Genomic DNA, 12,838 nt, shown 5'->3' with positions numbered 1-12,838 from the left:
CTCACATACACACACACACACACACACACACACACACACACACACGCACGCACGCACGCACGCACGCACGCACGCACGCACATTATAAAAAATTTCTGAATACATAACCAATTTATCGACTACTCAATTGAAGTAATGATTTGGATTCGATGCCGCCAGTTGGTGCCACCATATAATTTGATGTGTCTTATGAGTATTCAATGCCGTTAGATGGCACAATCTTACTATTATTTTACTCAAGAATATTTCTGTATATGAAATTAATAAATTAATAAATACATTCATCTTTACGCGTAATCTGTTGCAAAGTTTCTTCAATTCATGAAACTCGTGGATGAAAGAAAACGAATTGTAGATTAAGTATAAATTTTATAAATTTGTGCATAATTCTCGAAAAATTCAGTTAATTCAAGAAAGTAAGTAGTCCATAGTAGAAATAAATATTAATTTAAATATTTAAATAAATAAAGTTTCAATATAACTTTATACAGAAATCGATTATTGCCGATTCATTTTTTTATAACTTTCGAATCTGACTATCATGGCAATCATATTCGTTTATAACACACAAGAACGTCATCTGCATGATTGAAAGAAAAATTATTAGTTTCAAGAAATTTATAGATAGAAGAAATTTATAGAAATTTATAGATTGATTTATATAAAGTGCATTAAAAGCATTTTATTATACATTTACTTAGTAAGTCGTTCAATCTCCATTACTCGAGAATTTGAGTATCGTATATACTTTCTACAAGATTTTCCACATATTGCTTTTTATCGCAACTGCTTTAAATTGAACATAAGCTTTCCTTAAAGCAGCTACCTCTTAATGATGGGCCACACATTTTCAATTGGATTCGCATTAGGCGATTGTGCAAGCCAATTCAAAATCTAATATCATTGCGGCTTTTCATACACAAATATGCAGTCACAGAATGAGGTGTTTCGAGTCATTATCCTCTTGCTGTATCTTCGATAATCCATAAGCGTCACTTTTCGAAATGCTTTGGTTTAAAGAAAGATTTTAGCCGCTAAGAGATGTTTACCTCATTTAGTCGCCTCTTCAAAGTAATTATTATACTTATGATCGCACACTCTCTTTTTGGCTAACAATTTCTGGCCTTGTCTTTGGCAATGTCAATAGAGACTTTCATCGAAACAACTTTTGATTTTATCTTTTTTCTCCGATGTCCCTCGCGTTTTTCCTCTCTTTGGAAAATCGACATTTTTTATCTTATTTTATTATTCTTTATATTATTTCACTCACTTCCGTAGTTTTTTGACTTATGCATATAATTTATAGCAACACAGTTTATAAGTCATTTTAAGTTACTTTACTGTGATTTTGTGAGTACACAAGAATACTGTCTCAAAACGTTTACCCAGATAGAATACAAAGTCATAATTAAGTCACAATGATATCATTATGATATCGTTTGATACTTAAAAATGAACTTTTAACAAATAGAATTATGATGATGTCTTATAGATTTTATATGATTTTATATCTATATCTATTATATGATTTTTGTCTTTTACTTGAGTGATATACTTATTTTGGAAATCACGTGTTCTTATCATCACAATCAATCATAATGGAAAGTACTAGCATTTCTAGCACAAAGTGTGATAATCTCTCTTCAACAATCATTCTTCAATATCACAGGTCTTTTAATAATTTTTCCCTGAAGCAGTCTAATCGACACTCTTGTGACAGACTATTATCTTATTGCTACCTATATTGCAACTCGCTCTTTCTTCTTTATACGTTTCTCTCGGCCTTAATAATCGTAAAACCGGCTGTCTGTTCCTCGGTAGTATCGCGGTGGTCCGTCCAAATCGTTCGGATCGATCGTGATTGGGTTTTGCACACGGCTAAGTGCACCGACGAAAAAACGAAGCAGACGAGCGCGAAGGCCCGAGGCACCATAATTTCCTGATCGTCCACCGAAACCTGACACGGGCGGTCTCTCTCTCTCTGTTCATAAAGTGCACGTTGCGCACGACCACGCTCCCGATTATTATGAAAAATAAAACATATGTTCTTCGATATCAACCTTAATAATCATTTAATTGTACTTTGAAAACGAGTAAACCTTTAAAAACGATCATAAACAAGTTAATAACGTTTATCATTTTCACGTCGTATCGAGTATGTATTTCACTTGCAAGTGAAAGCGAGAGTATTTGATTAAACATTACATTATAGAAAGAATAAAAAAAAGAATGATTTTTCATAAATGTTAAATTTAATTAGAAATTGTTCGATTTTTTAGGAATGAAAGATGTATTTATCTCGTAACAATTGGAGTAAAAAAGTGTAAGATGTCTTAATAGGGAATATACCCTATCATAAATATTATTTCATTTTATTTTATTAGGTGTACAACTTTGCTCCCGCCGTTTTTTTTCCGAAATTCGAGGCTTTATTGTAAAAAACTGGTTATACATTTATGATTCAAAGTATTGTCCATCGCTGGTCACTACTTTCTCCCATCTTTCGGGTAGCGTACGAATCCCGCGTCGAAAAAACTCTTTTGAGGCTATCCACTATCTTTTGAATCGATCCAATTTTTTACTTCTTCATAAGACCGGAAGTGCTGGTCAGCCAGGCCGTGTGCCATTGATCGACACAAGTGATAGTCAGAGGGAGCAACGTCTGGAGAATACGGCGAGTGGGGTAGGACTTCCCATTTCCAAGTATGTCTTGACCACTTTCGCAACATGGGGTCGAGCATTGTCATGCTGCAAAATCACTTTATCGTGTCTCTCGTTGTATTGCGGCCGTTTGTCTTTCAATGCTCGGCTCAAACGCATCAATTGCGTTCGATACCGATCGCCTGTGATTGTTTCAGTCGGTTTTAACAGTTCATAATACACTACGCCGAGCTGGTCCCACCAAATACAGAGCATGACCTTGGACGTCAAAATCACCGTTCTTAAAGCGTTGAAACCACTCACGACACGTTCTTTCACTAATAGCGGCCTCACCGTAAGTATTTGAGAGCATTCGATGAGCCTCAGCCGCAGAATTCTTCATATTGAAGCAAAAAATTAAAACCTCCCGCAAATGACGAGAATTTGGCTCGTAAACTGACATTTTCAATCGAGAATAACTTTATGATGCAGACACAAATCGACTAATGTTTCTATGGGGTTATGTTGACAGATGCCCAAGTTTATTGTATGACGTCTATGATCTATTTATTTCGACCACCACTTACCGCTAAAGCCTATAGGAAAACGGTGGAAGCAAAAGTTGTACACCTAATATATATAAAATCTTTTATATAAAGATATTCATTATCAAAAAATTATTTTTTGTTATTATTTTTTGTATGATTTATTTTGTGAAAGCCTTGAAAGGCAGACTACACATTGTTATACTACAGTTTTCTTTCATATTCACATCTTACTAATAGACTAAACATCTTACTAATAGACTTTTCAATCCAGTATGTAATCTCTATAGCATAAATAAATCTCTATAGCAAGACATTAAAAGATATTCTTTTCGATACTGGTTTTAATTATCACCTGCCTGTTTGAATATCTTTTCAAAATTGATTGACACATTAATGATGTATTATTTTTGTCGCATCGAGAATTGATTCTCATATGTAGAAGCTAAAACACAAAAAATTCGATGTAATAAAGAATGTAATAAAGAATGTAATAATTTTGCGGAAGCTTTTATTAAGAATTATTAGATTTACAATTAGAAGGTTTGTTATTATCATAATTAAAAGGACTAGCAAAGAATTTTGACATTTATTGCTATTAATGTTACGATTGTTACGAATATTAAGATTGTATTAAATTTAATTTATAGTATCAAATCATATTATTATACGTATAATTAATGTGTATGTATACATGTTCGGCATTTATTTATGGATTTTTTTAATAATTAATATATTTTTATCTTTCATAGTATGGCTATACAATATTCCTAATTCAGTAGTATAAAAAAAACGATCTAAATTACTCTTTCGTCTTGCACGCGATTATATGACGTGATTAAAAGTTAGCAGGCCATTGGCTGAAACTGCTATTAAAAATCGAAGTCTTCCAGATAGCGATCATATAACTCTTTCCACAGAACAAAAATGCAATGAGTGAAAATTTCTTCCATTATCTTCACAATGGCAAAAATTTCCATTTTTCACGTTTTCTCTTAAAAGAAAAATTACATGATCAGTTCTCTGATCTATAATTTCCATGTTTGCCCGCTTCGTTTTGATTGGTCGGTTCCAATACTCCCAATTTCCAACGGGCAATCTCAATTTTCAATCTAATAGTCTAATACACGAAGTTAAGCCATGGTCATCATGGTAGAGACTAGAGAGTAGAGTTGAGCTCCAGGGCGCGCCGTGACCGGCTCGCCTCGCGTTATCAGTCTCGTTTCCCGCGGAAGAGAGCCGTCCTTGCGTCCTCCTGAAAAAGTCGTGGCGCGCGAAAGATTCATGGGGCCGCAGGGGAGGCTGATAGAGAAGAGCGAAATGGAAAAAGGTGTACCGTTCTCCGGTGAGAGAGGTAAACGAGCGAGGGGCTCGCCGGAGCGCGGGAAGGATTGCGAAGAACGGCGAGGGGGGAGGGAGGGAGGGGGGAGACAGCACGGCGCGCACCAATCCATCCCCACCAATCGCGGTCTACGGTTGCGCGGCGCGACGAGTTTACGCGACTAGAACTCGCCTGCACTCGCCCGTGAGACGCCGAAGCGACAGGTAGCGGTACACACTACACGTTCGCGTCGCGCCCTCGCGCACTCTGCCCTCTTCACTTCCTTCCCCGCCGCGTCGCCCACCCTCGTGCGATGTAAACACGGCTCGCGTTAGGCAGGTGGTCGCAGGCTGCGGACGTGCGTGGAACGGTACCGTTCGTGCCGCGCGTCGCGGGAACGCGGAAGAATTTCTACGAGAGGAGGGGAATTTCTATGAGGGGAGTTCTCGCGTTTGGCAATTGACAGTGATCGGTGACAGTGCATGACATCCGTCGTTTGTTCGCCGCTCGCTCGCGCGATCGAGAGCGCAAAGTGTATTATTCTTTCTCTCTCGCTCCATCGGACGGTGCAGTGATCTCCCGTGCTCCAGCCACGGACAATCTGGGTTCACGAGTTCGATTTGAGTGTCGTCACATCGGAGGAGAGGAAATTCCCTTCCTGGAACGCAGTTCCTTTCCTTCACCGTCTGAGACAGCCCGGCGGCGACGAAAGTCAATCCACGTCGTGGGAAAAGAAGCAATATCGCGGATTTATCGGTGAGTTGAATCACTATTCTTATATTTTTTGAAGGATCGAGGATTGAGAGGGATCGGCCGATTGTTCGATATACGATATCGGAGCGAACTTCATGCGATAGGATTTAACTTTAATCCTTCGAATTGAATATCTTAAGCATTTATATTCGCATTTATACTTCTATTTAAGATGTCTTAAATACTGTCATTACATGCCATGAATTCCAAGGTTTGTTTTCTATTCCTGCACTAGATTGCACTAGAACTCTCTTTCTCGCTTTCACCAATTATCGAACCTACATCTATCTCACTTTGAGTTCCAAAAGTGTACACTAGTGTCACTAGTTCAGCCATAGAAAACAGATTCCTAATGTTACAATTCGTAATTTTCTATTTCTAATACATGATGTGAACTTTATTGCTAACATTGTAAAGTAGCAATGTTGCTACAAATTTTTGTGCTATATTGACTGTTAGTTGTCTCGATTTCAACAAAAAGTACCAAAGTGTCCTACTAAAAAAGGGACATCACAAATTATGTAGAAAAATGAAGCAATAGAGAATATTAATGATTGCTTCAATCTTGTCAGTGTGTATAAAATTATTTAGCGTTGATCGTGAAAAAACTTGGTCTTATGGAATTTTGTCTCTCGATTAAAATTTTAGTTCTAGTTTATCTTATGTCCATTTCTGTCATTGTCAATTAACTTCGGTCTTGGCTTAATTGAATCTTTGTTCTTTCTTAATTTTTACGACTAGAAAAAAAGATAAAAGTTATTATATTGATAGAAACGGGCATTAGATTAAAACAAAAACTTGACAATAAAAACGAAAATAATTAACGAGAATTTAAAATACGACACGCGATTTAATACTTATCGTTGACGTTACTCAAAAACACGTGTTTTTATTTTGTCAGATTATTTATTCACATTTATTTAATGTTCTCCCTAGTAAAAGTCACTGTATTTCGATTCGAGACACGTTGGTACGTGGGTAAGCACATACGTTTCTAAATAACGAAAAGATTAAAACCTTAAAGCTCGGAAATAAATTATGCGCGCGCCGGCGTGAATGCATGAGTAATGCGTATTGAAATAACACGATACACAATTAACATGCTATGCCACACGCGCGGCATTTATCCGGAATAATTTGAATAGACAAATTGTCGGTTATTCGAGTGCGCGTCATAATATATTTCGCCGCAGTGATTTATTTTCGCAGCGGTGGACGCGCGAATTTTTATTACCGTCATAATATTAGTGTACATCAAAACGACAAGATCGATAGACATTAATATTAATGTACAACACGTTCTTCTGTTTATATATGCAGCTATTTACAAATACGATTACGTATTATTCATACACGTTTGTGCCTCACGAATCTGTCGCTATCGATATTATTTTTCAAGAAAAATTTTGAATTTATTAAAGATTTAGCCTTAAAATAAATAATACTGTGAATTTGAAAATAATTTTAAATAAAGGACATCTTGAAAAAAACGTTGTACACTCAGAACAAAATGTTCGATATCTATGACTATAATTGTGTAAAATAATTTATAGTTAGTTTCATTTTTATAGTCGTTTTCGGGACTAACTATTATATTTTTTATACATAGAGAATTATAAATGTAATTAGAATAGAATAATTTATTCACTTCAGCACATATTTAGCCAAGAAGGAATCTTGGCTTCATTGTAAATATAATTATCATTACTAACGTTATAGAATAATAATTATAAAACTAGAACTCTTGATTATAATTATTTTATTATACGATTATAATCTTAAATATCAACATTTTCCTCTCAATGCAAGCATCACGTATTAAAAGTGCTATTTTAATAGAAAAACGTTATATAGTTTTAATTACTGTATGGTTACGTTCAGACTATTTATTTTGCAATTATTGGAACTTTTCTTTATTTTGATTGAATTACATTTTTAGATATCTAAAAATGTATAATCCAATTAATCATTAAGGAAATTTCAAACAGTTGCAAAATAAACATTCTATTGAACGCAACCAATCAAAAGGGTTCAATTTAATGCACATTTTTTAAGGGATTAATCTTGGAGAAAATTAAATTTAGATTAGCATATTCAATGTTGCAGCGAATCCTTGAATTTATAATTGCGAAAAATAGACTGTGAGTCGTGACCAACTTCGTTGAGAAAATTGCGGCATTCGCACGTGCAATGGGCACGTGTAGGTTCGTTGACACGGCGAGCGGGCTGCACGCCCTATTTCCATTCGTACCTTCGCCGTGCATGTGTGTCGTACTTATGAGAGCACAGGTGATGTCTACGTACGTCCCGGGTCCGCCACGATTAGTTTTTGACTATCGCGTGACATTAACCTGCTTTCGAAACATGGTATCACGACACGTTTTCATAGCAGTAATCAGGTTAATATCCATCGGATACTTTGCGTTATCATTAAAGTTATTCTTTAAATAGATGTAGGTGGAAGACATTCATTATCTATAGAATGAGTGTTTCTTTCGTATTTCATTCAATAAAATTAGCTTGTTTTAGATAGACTGCGTATTGATCTTACATTATTAAGTTCATAATATTAAATTATTTCCAGTTTATTTTTAATTAAAAATTACAATTTGATTGAAAATCATTTGCAAGACGAACTAATTGTGATTATAATTAATTCATTTGTTAGACGAATTCAATTAACTTAAGGTTTTGGGGTTACCATTACTCTTTTTCACATTTGTAAACCTGTGCTGTAAATCTGTGCTCCGTTAGAAAAAATTGAACATATTATATCTTCTAATTCGATACTTAAAGAAAAAGAGAACGATATTATACAAACTATCACTATCTAAACTCTTTCTAAGCACTCTTTCCGAAATAATAATGATAATTTCATGTAAGAATGCGCAGACATCATTATATTTCAAAATATTTCACACGCTAAATAATTCGCTCTCATTTTAATCGCACCGCGAGCACTTAATTATCGAATGATGAACCACCTTAAGTTTTTAATTATGATGTCGAAAAGGAAGAAGTTTGAGAAAACGAAAGAGAAAGACTGAAGAAGCGTAAAAAATGAAAAAGGGAAAAGGAATGCGAAGTCCAGACGATCTTTGCGATCCACTGCCAAGTCATTGATCGTTCATGGTGATTATAAATCCCGAAACGTGGATCGGCAATTTAGTTATGGCCGTGCTCGTTATACGCACTAAGTTCGCAATGTGCATCTTGCACGAGCGTGTGTAGATGCAGTCCGTATGAATACGGCACGACGATATCGCGTGCGAATGTCCGTGCGTGCGTGGTTAAGGAATGCATCGAGAATTTTCATTGCGCGTGATCCGGATTTTTCATGGTCACGTCGGTAGCGTCGCTGCTTAGGTGAAAATTAATTGTTTACCTATAATAATTCCCAGGATGATCAACTTCTGCGAGAAGATGATTACTGCGATCTCATACCGCGTTGTGAGAATGCGCGCCTGATTATCGTGATTTACGAGCCTTTAAACATGAGAAAGTCGCCATTTTTTGCGCTACGTTCTAAATTTTTACTCATTTAAGCTAACGATCGGTTTAATCCCGAAAAAGATGTTCGAACTGAAATGAGATACACAGATTTAGAATTATTTTCATAGATCCAATAAGACGTTTTTCTCGCCAGTAAGTAATAAATCGCGGATTATTATTACCGGATTTCTTTTAGCAATATTATGGTGGCAAGATTGCTAGTTGCAAAATGTTTTATAAGAATTTCTTTGAACTTTCGAAACTTTTTGTATCTTGCCTTATTGTAATTGGGAATCGAGAACGGAGAATGATTCTGTATAAAATAGAATTACTCGACAATAGAACTTTATATCGAATATGATAGAATTATTTTACAAATCTGGTCAAGCTATTTTGTGTCTTTTTGTAGCTCTTTCACGGTGTGAAAGACAAGCGATCGCGATATTTTCAGGCAAAAAGAATGGTCGCACGACGAGCGATATTTTCTCAGACGGAAAACAATGCCGAACGGAGATGAGCGCATCTTTCCGCTTGCAGCCAAATACAATACGCGATTTTTACGAGCACTGGTCGGTGGAGATGTTATAGCTTTCGTAGGGTATAACTGAACAAGAAGTAGCCAGACGGACAGTTGAAAAATTTCGCACGGCTATATCCCTGTATGAGATTCTCTTGTGCGCGGCACGCCTATAAATGCCGCCTATTCTGCTGCGACTTACTGCATCTTTCAGGGTGTCGTTTCCTTCTCTTCGCCGCATTCTGCGAATTTTCTACTCCGCATTTATTTCCCCGCACGTACTCGCCGAGGCGATAAATTAAGTCGGAAGTATTCTCGCTCCCCCTGTTACTAGTCAATTATCTTTCTCTGACAGGCCTGTTCAATCCTCCCAAGCTGAGTGGGTCTATTGAATCCACATTATAAATCTTCTTTCAAAAATGTAAAACAATTTAATTTTCTGTTAAGTATATTTATGCAAATTTGGATTATTCTTATTTAAAGTCTTTGGAATGGAATCTCACTCTAAAGAATAAAAATGTCAGTCTTGAAAAAGAGCGAGATTTCACTCTTTATGATGAGATTCACTTCAAAAGTTTTAGAGAGTACTTATTAAAATATACTTATTATTTCCTTTCATTAAATGAATTTATATCATTTTGGAAATTAATTAGCTTTTTAATTAAGACAAATTGAATAGGTCTTACAAAGTAGTGTCAGTAATTATATTATACAGATTTTGGCATTTGCTTCGGCGGATTTTTCGAATAATTCGTGATAAATTTTCACTGCGATATCTCATGAAATATTGTTATACATCTCAATTCTCCGTTTAAAACAAATTAGAAAAAATATCAGAAAAAAATCAATCGTTTATTGAGACAATAAGTTCTTTTATTCGGCTCCAGTCGAATCTAAAGACGCTCTAATAAGAATCTAGACTTGAGAAAGTCACTTTTAATTGATTCGTCATGAAGAAAAAGATAGAGCAGAAAGAGGAAGAAAAAGAAATAGTAAACGTAAACGTCCTTGCCCCTCTCGTCGATTTTATTAAAATTATTATTTATATATCCTGCAAATAAAACTACGGTTCATGTTCAGATTCTTATTAGAGGGTCTCTAGTCGAGTCGACCACGATTCGCCGATTATTTGGAACCGTGCCACGGAAACGATACGCGGATCTGCGATCTCTGGTCGACAGAGTATGGAAAATGACCGCGGAATGGTAGCCCCTCCGCATTGGTAGAACGTTAACGTGCCGTGACGTTGCCCCGTTAGAATACTCGGCGGCGGCTTACCATCGCGTCCGTGCGCCGATCGTGAACTTTATTTGCACTCCTCCCGTCGTGCCGAATCCGTATCTCGCCCTCCACATCTCTGTCGGTCGGTTGGCCGCATGATAGCCATCTTTTTCACGAAGTTACGGTACCTGCCGTGTTTTCGCGCCGAAATTCATCTTCCCAGTCCCCCCCCCCTCCTCCCTTCCTTTCTCTTCCCCCCCCCAAACAATTCATTACTCGTACTTACGAGTGTCCTTTTTCACACCTCGCATCTAATTTAGCAGGCTCGAGTTAACGCAGCATAACGTAGACGTCATGCGAAGATGATTTCGTCGGAATGCTACGAAATATATATTTTTTAGAAAAGCATGATAATCCAATTCCTTAAGTTAAATAATATTTTGTTATTTTTAACTTTTATCAAAATTTAGGTCAATCTGGTTAGTCAAAATAAACATTATTTATATTAACCTGCTTTATATTAATATGCACTTGGTAAATAATAAACTAAATTTGAGTCGAATTTAATAGATACTACATTTTCTGAATAGTTTAATTTCATTGTTTAAGGACCGATTGTTCCATCTTTGGATAAACTATGTGATAATTTATCTAATGGATAAACAAAAGAGTAAGAGTATAAGAGAATTAGAGAGTCATCTGAAGTTTATCGATAGGTGGAACAACTCAACCTTATTAATCAAATTAACGACATATTAGGCAGAAGCAGTGACGACTTGTAGATGTGATTAACAATAATTTAAATTGGGCATAATTTGACATTATGAATTTAACAGTAAGTGTTCTTTTTTATGTAGTGTACGTACTATTGTCTTTTAATTACATGAGGGAAAGAATTCGTATTCGTACATTAATCATCTTATCGTGTCATACGTCTTATTCGTTCGTCTTATGAAATGGTATAATTCTTCATTTTAATCGATTTGATTATTCCTGATATTCAAAATTTACGCATGCTTGAGAGGCATAAATCCAGGTAGCGTGAATCAATATAATAAATCAATGAGTAATAAACCACGCTTCGTGAATTCACCGCGTTTATAAATATACCGGTTAACGTCAGAATTAATTGGATACGTGAAGAAGAACGATATAGGTACGATTATAAATTCGTGAACGACACGAAATGAATTCGTGAAGCCTCCTGAAATGCCGCATAGCGGTGCTGGAGGATGGCTTGTGAGGGTTAAAGGTGAAAATTGAATTGCGGATGAAACGTTGGAGAATATTTAACAGAACTGGGACAATGACTACGGCACGCTGGAATTCTTGATAAACCGAACCTGAATGAATATCTGAATGGTAAATCAGTAAGGTAGATCAGTAAGGCATCAAGTATATGCGTCGAATAAATGGCAACCTGCTGTGTCTTCATCGTCCGACTTTTACGTATTGACGACGAGAATCTGACTCTGGTTGTGTCAAGGAATTGATGATGGCACGATTGACTTGCTTATTGTGCAAATTTACATGTCGCAACATTGCCTATCGACGTAACATTACTTTGATAAAAAATCTTATGTAATACTGATGATCATTTAAATATAATAAGTTTTATATTAATATTGATTTTATATTAATATTAATATCGTTATCTCGCTTTAAAAGTGCATAACTTTAATAAAAAAATTAAGTTTTCCGGAAAAAAGGAAAAGAATTTTTTAACTTGACAAAGTTATTAATTAATTAATGATATTTTAGCAAAAAGAATATATTCTTAACATTATCAGTGTCATTTTTGTCGTTTTCGTTTCACAATCTTCAAAAATCACCATTTTTTAATTGTGTAACGGTTTTTTATAAAATAAGTTAGTTCACTTTTTTGATAATTTATAGGGAAATGTTTCTTGAACTTATTTCTGATAGTAACTCGAAATCTTTTTTTAATTGTATTACTTTTGAATAGAGTAATATAACAAAAAAAACCAAGACAGAGTTTCCGATAGGTTCTTTTATGAATAATTCACCGTGCATACACATTTAGGTACTGTTATTTCAAAAATATTATTAATAGAAAGATCAATGAAAAATATACCATCTATTAATATTATAACGCGTGAGGACTCAATTTATCTGCGTGAGGCGACGTATTAATTAATATGTGGCTATCAGGACAGGAGTAAGGGGTCAGAGTCTCATCCGAATGGTTTGACTTCGCGTTCCAGCTCTCACCTTTTGGATTTTGTGGGTCAACCAGGTTTCAGGTTAACGATTATTGCGTCTCTTGCTTCCGAAAAGTGATCGATATCATCTCCATGAGATGGATAACTGAATTAAAATGAGATGAAA

At 35.6% G+C, this 12,838-nt stretch overlaps 1 protein-coding gene across 5 annotated transcripts in view; it reads left to right on the top strand.

Moving 5' to 3' along the window:
- Positions 1-4,825: 4,825 nt before the first annotated feature.
- Positions 4,826-12,838, top strand: part of LOC108689679 — an 89,923-nt gene continuing 81,910 nt past the window's right edge. For all 5 annotated transcript variants that reach the window (XR_001931841.1, XM_018196552.1, XM_018196553.1 and 2 more), the window contains exon 1: positions 4,826-5,262. The gene's annotated coding sequence lies outside the window, so the exon portion shown is untranslated. The remainder of the gene's footprint in view (positions 5,263-12,838) is intronic.

The sequence above is a fragment of the Atta colombica genome, unplaced genomic scaffold (assembly GCF_001594045.1).
Source record: "Atta colombica isolate Treedump-2 unplaced genomic scaffold, Acol1.0 scaffold274, whole genome shotgun sequence".
Taxonomy (NCBI): Eukaryota; Metazoa; Arthropoda; class Insecta; order Hymenoptera; family Formicidae; genus Atta; species Atta colombica.
Note: the sequence above shows the minus strand (reverse complement) of the source record. Positions and strands in the feature narration are given on the sequence as shown.